Source organism: Suncus etruscus, chromosome 4 (assembly GCF_024139225.1).
Source record: "Suncus etruscus isolate mSunEtr1 chromosome 4, mSunEtr1.pri.cur, whole genome shotgun sequence".
Lineage (NCBI taxonomy): Eukaryota > Metazoa > Chordata > Mammalia > Eulipotyphla > Soricidae > Suncus > Suncus etruscus.
The window spans coordinates 158,758,080-158,763,713 of record NC_064851.1 but is presented as its reverse complement, the minus strand read 5'-3'; the positions used below and the strand labels follow the sequence as shown (position 1 = coordinate 158,763,713).

Genomic DNA, 5,634 nt, shown 5'->3' with positions numbered 1-5,634 from the left:
TTCTTCTTTTCTTTTCTTTATGTGCTCTGCCATGGTTTTTTTTTTTTTTTTTATCTCAAGACCATGGCTTTTATATGGTGCTTATCTTTATTGTTGGAGTGCTCACTGGATATTTTATTTGACACTTCTTTTTGTACTGTTGGAGTGTTTCACCTTCTTTTTCCCCTTCGTCTCTCAAACTGATGATGAGAGCCTCTAGAAGGACTCCGCCCACTTTTGGCATATTTGATTTTTACCCCAGTTTATTACTTTTCTCTTCTTCAAACAAAACCACATAAATTGAACTATCTAGTCCCACCTCCCAGTTAGAGGGGGAAATAAGGGAGGTACCAAGACCAAACAGGTCTAAGACCACTAAGTAGTAAGCTAGGCACAGAGGGAACCATGTATTCTAACAGCCCCTGGGGGTAAGAGGAGGTTATGGGAGGTAGGATGAGAACGGAAGTGGAGTGAGGACAATTTGGTGATGGGAATCCTCTGATCTTATGTTAATATGTACCTAAAATATTATTGTCAACAGTATGTAAGCCACTATGATCAAAATAAAAATTATATTAAAATATGAAGAAATGAGACCACACAATGAATGTATGGGAGAAACAGCATTCTAAACTTTAATCTGTGTGGCAAGTATATATGAGGTAAATTGCCAGTCATAAGTATGAGAAGAATGTGCAGATTGCCAAAAAAACATATACTTTCTGGTACACAAAAACGTTAATAGTAGCCCTGTTTGATATACATAACAATTCACCTGGCTAAGTGGATATGCAGCTCTAGTAAAAGGAACTATATATGAGTAAGAGTCTCTAAGTATATTAATTTGGTGCTGAAATTTTCCAGGCAAAAAATTCTGGACTTCTCACAAGTGATATTACTGTTGATTCATCACCATGTGTGCTTCCAGTAAAGTTTTTATTAAGGAATAGTGAAAAGAATGCTCGCTTTGGCAGCACATATACTAAAACTGTAACTATAGAGAGAATAACATGGCCCTATGCAAGGATGACACACACATTTCTGAAGCATTCCATATTTTTATATAGGTTAGTTGCCCTAATTTTGCATTTCAGTGCTCTATCATATTAGACTCTAAATACCATGCTTATGTTGACAAAGACTTGATAAAATCCCCCAATTTAACTATTTCCTTTTGATTACATCTGTTTATTATGGTCCAATGCTTATTCATAGAGACCACACTGAAATAGGCAACTGCACACCATAAACTGTTACAGACTCTCTTCATTGAATATGTTTCTGAAAATTATTATTATTTTTTAATTCCAGCTATATTACTATTATATCATAATGCCCACACAATCAGTTACTTTTCAAGAAAGGAACCTGGATGCACAAGACATGGCAGACGATACTACACGGGGTAGACTTTTATAGTGATCACTACCATATTGCTTAGTACTCTAGACATGAAAATTATGTTTATCCTAAAATGTTCCATGCAAAATCTATCCCTAAAAGCCTTTTTTAACAAAGGTTACCCCCACTATTGATGAAGCACCTAGAATTTCTGGGAAAAAAAACCTGTATGCAGACCCCATTTTTTTAAAGCTCTTTGACCCATCCCATAATGGTCAGTCCTCAACAACAACCTACCAATGGATCTTCAATGTCTGTCTATAAGTGGGCATGATTGTGTAGGTGATGTGCAGGTGTATGTGGTGGACTCCTCTATGTTTGTCTAATCAGTTTTGTATATAATCCCTGCCTATATTATATATATCCTGTTATATATTATCCCTCCTTCTCCCCCACCCATTTACCATCCTACACATTATTTTCTATCTTGTAATGCCCTCAACCTTGATCCATTATCTCTCTCCATATTTAACCCTCTTTACCCTCAGTTCTTAACCCCTCAAGAACAGGGACCTTCCCTCTGTTCCAGCTAGCTACCTGGATGGGGACAGAGAGATAGCATGGAGGCAGAGTATTTGCCTTGCATGCAAAAGAATGGTCGTTCAAATCCCGGCATCCCATATGGTCCCCCGAGCCTGAAAGGAGCGATTTCTGAGCGTAGACCCAGGAGGAACCCCTGAGCGCTGCCGGCTGTGACCCAAAAACCAAAGTAAAAGGACACCCTCTAAGCCCCCATATCACACTCCAGCAAGAAGCTGCAGCCTCCACTCCTGCTGACTCATTTTATGCAGCCCTTTTTCTCCCATCTCCTCTCATGTGGACTGTTGCCTGCTACTGGATTTGTCTCCAGAGGGATCCCCAGCTCAAGAACACTACCTGATCCCTTACTGCTGTAAACCATCTCTCAGACTCTACAAGACCATGGTGTGGGATGAAAATGTACGTTGGATTCTATTCCCCCCTCAGGTTATCTCAAAAGACTTAATAGAGATGTCTATATTTTCTTTGTTGCTGTAGATGCATTTCCTTAATAGTTATAATTCTTAGTGTTTATTTCCATGTGTAGAGGCAGTTTCGCCTGTCCTTTTCTTCCCCTTTTGGATCTCCTTAGTAGGAAATTCTATAGCAAAGTCTCACTTGGGTTATGAGCTCAGGTAAAAACCAGGGCATAGAGACTGTATAGCTTGTTATTTTTGCCCCCCAAAACAGCAGTTATATTATATAGCATTGTTCCTTTTTGCATAGGCACACTAAAATGGGGAAATATGATGTACAGGAAGGAGTTCTTATCTAAGAGCGGTAAGAACCTATACATTTTATTATGCAGGGGCGCCTTTTACTCTGAACATTTGTCATGGGGACTTGATTTAGGCCTCGATTGATTGGACATTGACTGCCCAACACTGAACCCTAGTTCTAAGGATAGCCTTAGAACTAGCAAAGTTTCCTGCATCAGCACTAGGAATAAACTCCCTCCAGGGAAGCCCTAATGCCACTCTGGCAACAACTTTCTCCAGGGTAGAAACATGACACCCTGATGGTGAGAAAATAGCAGCAAGTTTGTCTAAGGGCAGGATGCCATACCTCCCCACGAATGGTGAGATAAAATCAGAAGACACTCCAGGACACTCCAGCTTCGTCCTAGGATCTGTGCAAAAACCAAGATCTCTAATTACATAAGACTGACTACAAAACTGTGACTGAGCAGAACTTTTCCTGGGACCATAAAGACCTTGGGATTGTACAACTAACATGCTTGGAGCCTGTAGTCAGTCTTATGACAGTATGCTTCATGGGTGGAGATACCCTTAGGCCAAGGGGATTTCCTTTCTAATTTCCCCAACATTTACTGTGCCTATGAAAAAAAAAAACCCAACAATAACTTCTCACATCTGCTCCCCCTTTTTTGTAAATTTTATATTTTTAATTTTATTTAAATTTTTATTTAAAATATTTTATTTTATTTAAAAATTTTAATTTTATTTAAAAAGGATCCTGCCTTTTTCATAGAACCTTAGAACATGAATCATTTTGTTCTGACTTATATTTCTATATTTTTCTACAAATTGAGAAAAGAAAAAAAGTGGATGGATGGGAGCCAGGAGCCAAATGGTCTCAGGTGCACTTAGTGGGAAAAATGGTTATATATAAATTCCCAAGCCAAAATCAATGACAATAGAATCAAGAGACACAAACTATAGCAAGCTAAATACAAAATGGACCTGTTATACTAGTAGATCACAGGGCCATGCTGGGTACTATGGTGGAGGTAGGTCAACACTGGTGGTGGGAATGACCTTAATTCATTGTCACTAAATGCGTGAAATACAACTGCATAAGACTTATAATTTACAATGGTCTCAAAATTAAAAAAAAAATGGTCAAGGGGCCAGAGAGATAACATGGAGGTAGGGTGTTTGCCTTGCATGCAGAAGGATGGTGGTTTGAATCCAAAATGCCAGATGGTCCCCTGAACCTGCCAGGAGTTTTTTCTGAGCACAGGAGCCAGAAGTAACCCCTGAGCACTGCTGGGTGTGACCCAAAAACCAAAAACCGAAAAAACAAACAAACAAGCAAAAAAAAAACAACAAAAAAAACGGCCAAAGAGAAAAGGTCTAACATAGTTGTGGGTTGCCTTCTTTTGTGTTTTCCCCATTCTTTTAAAATTACTTACCAGATATTCTGTGCTTAAGGTGGAATTGAACTAGAATATATTCTCACCTTACTGTTATTATTTTTCACTCCACAGTCTATTGCCTTTCTCCTGCAGAAATGGAGGATGAAGGACCAAGAATTTCCTGAAGTTGTTAGAGTTCCCTAGAGAATGTATGGTCTATCTCCTTAACAATAACAACAAAATCACTAGAGTACAATTTCAGACATAGCTAAGCCAGTTAACCACAACTCAAAAGACTCTTGGCCTTATCCATGTTCTTTAAATAGTGCTTGACTTAATTAATAGATGGCACTAGCAGGGCAGGTTCCAAGAATCCCAGTGGTTTACTTAAGCAGACTTTTAGATAGCTAATGATGTTCCCTAAGGATATTTATGTGGTTTTATTTTATTTTTACAGGACACACAATGGCATATAAAGTCATTCTGCAAGTTTGCAGAACCTGAGACTCAGGTGTTTGCTCTACAAGTCCATTTCATATATGAAACATACTTCAACTCATCAAAACTAGGGACCAGAAAGACAATGCAGGGGCTAAGGTACTTACCTCACAAAAGGCTGATACCAATTCAATTAGCAACACCCAAATGATCTTCCAAACATCACCAGGAGTGATCCCTGAACACTGCTAGGTGTGGCCCAAACCCCAATCAAAGAGACTGTAGATTGATGGAAACTAGATTTTGGAGTTATCATGAAGGAGTGTCTATAGATGTAGTTCACAAAGTTCATATGCCCAAAAGTTATAGAACAAAGTAATGAATAATTATAAAAATTAATTTTTATGTTTCCTTATGTAGACCTGTATCTCTGATTTTTCTTCAAATTATTGCTTTTGCTTTGTCCCATAGTTTTGGTAACTTGTCTTTTCAGTATCATTAGTCTCAAGAAATCACTTTATTTCCTTAATTTCCTCTTAGTTCCAGTTGATATTAAGTAGCATGTTGTTCAGTCACCAGATGATTTCTCCATATCTTTTTATTTTTAATTTTATTGAGATCACTATTCTTTTATAGTTGTATAGTTGTATAGTGACAGTGAATTAGGGTCATTCCCACCACCAGTGTTGACCTCCCTCCACCAAAATTTCCAGCATACATCCCATACCTCCAATCTTAGCCTCCTGGTCTACCAGTGTAACAGGTTCATTTTATGTTTAGATTGTTGTAGTTTGTGTCTCTTGATTCTATTATTCTATTCTATTGTCATTGACTTTGACTTGGGTATTTAGTTCTGACTTTATTTTTTTTCACCCAAAGCACCTGAGACCACTTGGTATCTGGGCCTCATCTTCTTTTATTTCTTTTCTCAATTTGTAGAAAGGCATAAAATTATGTGGTAAAACAAAGTATTTCATGCCACAAGTTTCTATGAAAAAGGCAGGAGACCCTATCTAAAAGATATAAGTAAAAAAATCTTTAAATGGGATGTATGTGTGCTATTTATTTATTTATTTATTTTTACATAGGTGCAGCAAATATTGGGGAAATTAGAAAGGAAATATCCTTGTTCCTACGCATGAAGCATCCTGTCATAAGACCAGTTACAGGCTCCAGGCATACTAATTGTCCAACCCCAA

The 5,634-nt window shown here is 37.9% G+C and overlaps 1 non-coding gene across 1 annotated transcript; it reads left to right on the top strand.

Annotated features, from left to right (window-relative positions):
* The first annotated feature begins 937 nt into the window (after positions 1-937).
* LOC126007610 (U6 spliceosomal RNA) lies at positions 938-1,040 on the top strand. Its single transcript, XR_007495137.1, has one exon. It is a non-coding gene; the product is annotated as a U6 spliceosomal RNA (small nuclear RNA).
* The last annotated feature ends 4,594 nt before the right edge of the window (positions 1,041-5,634 follow it).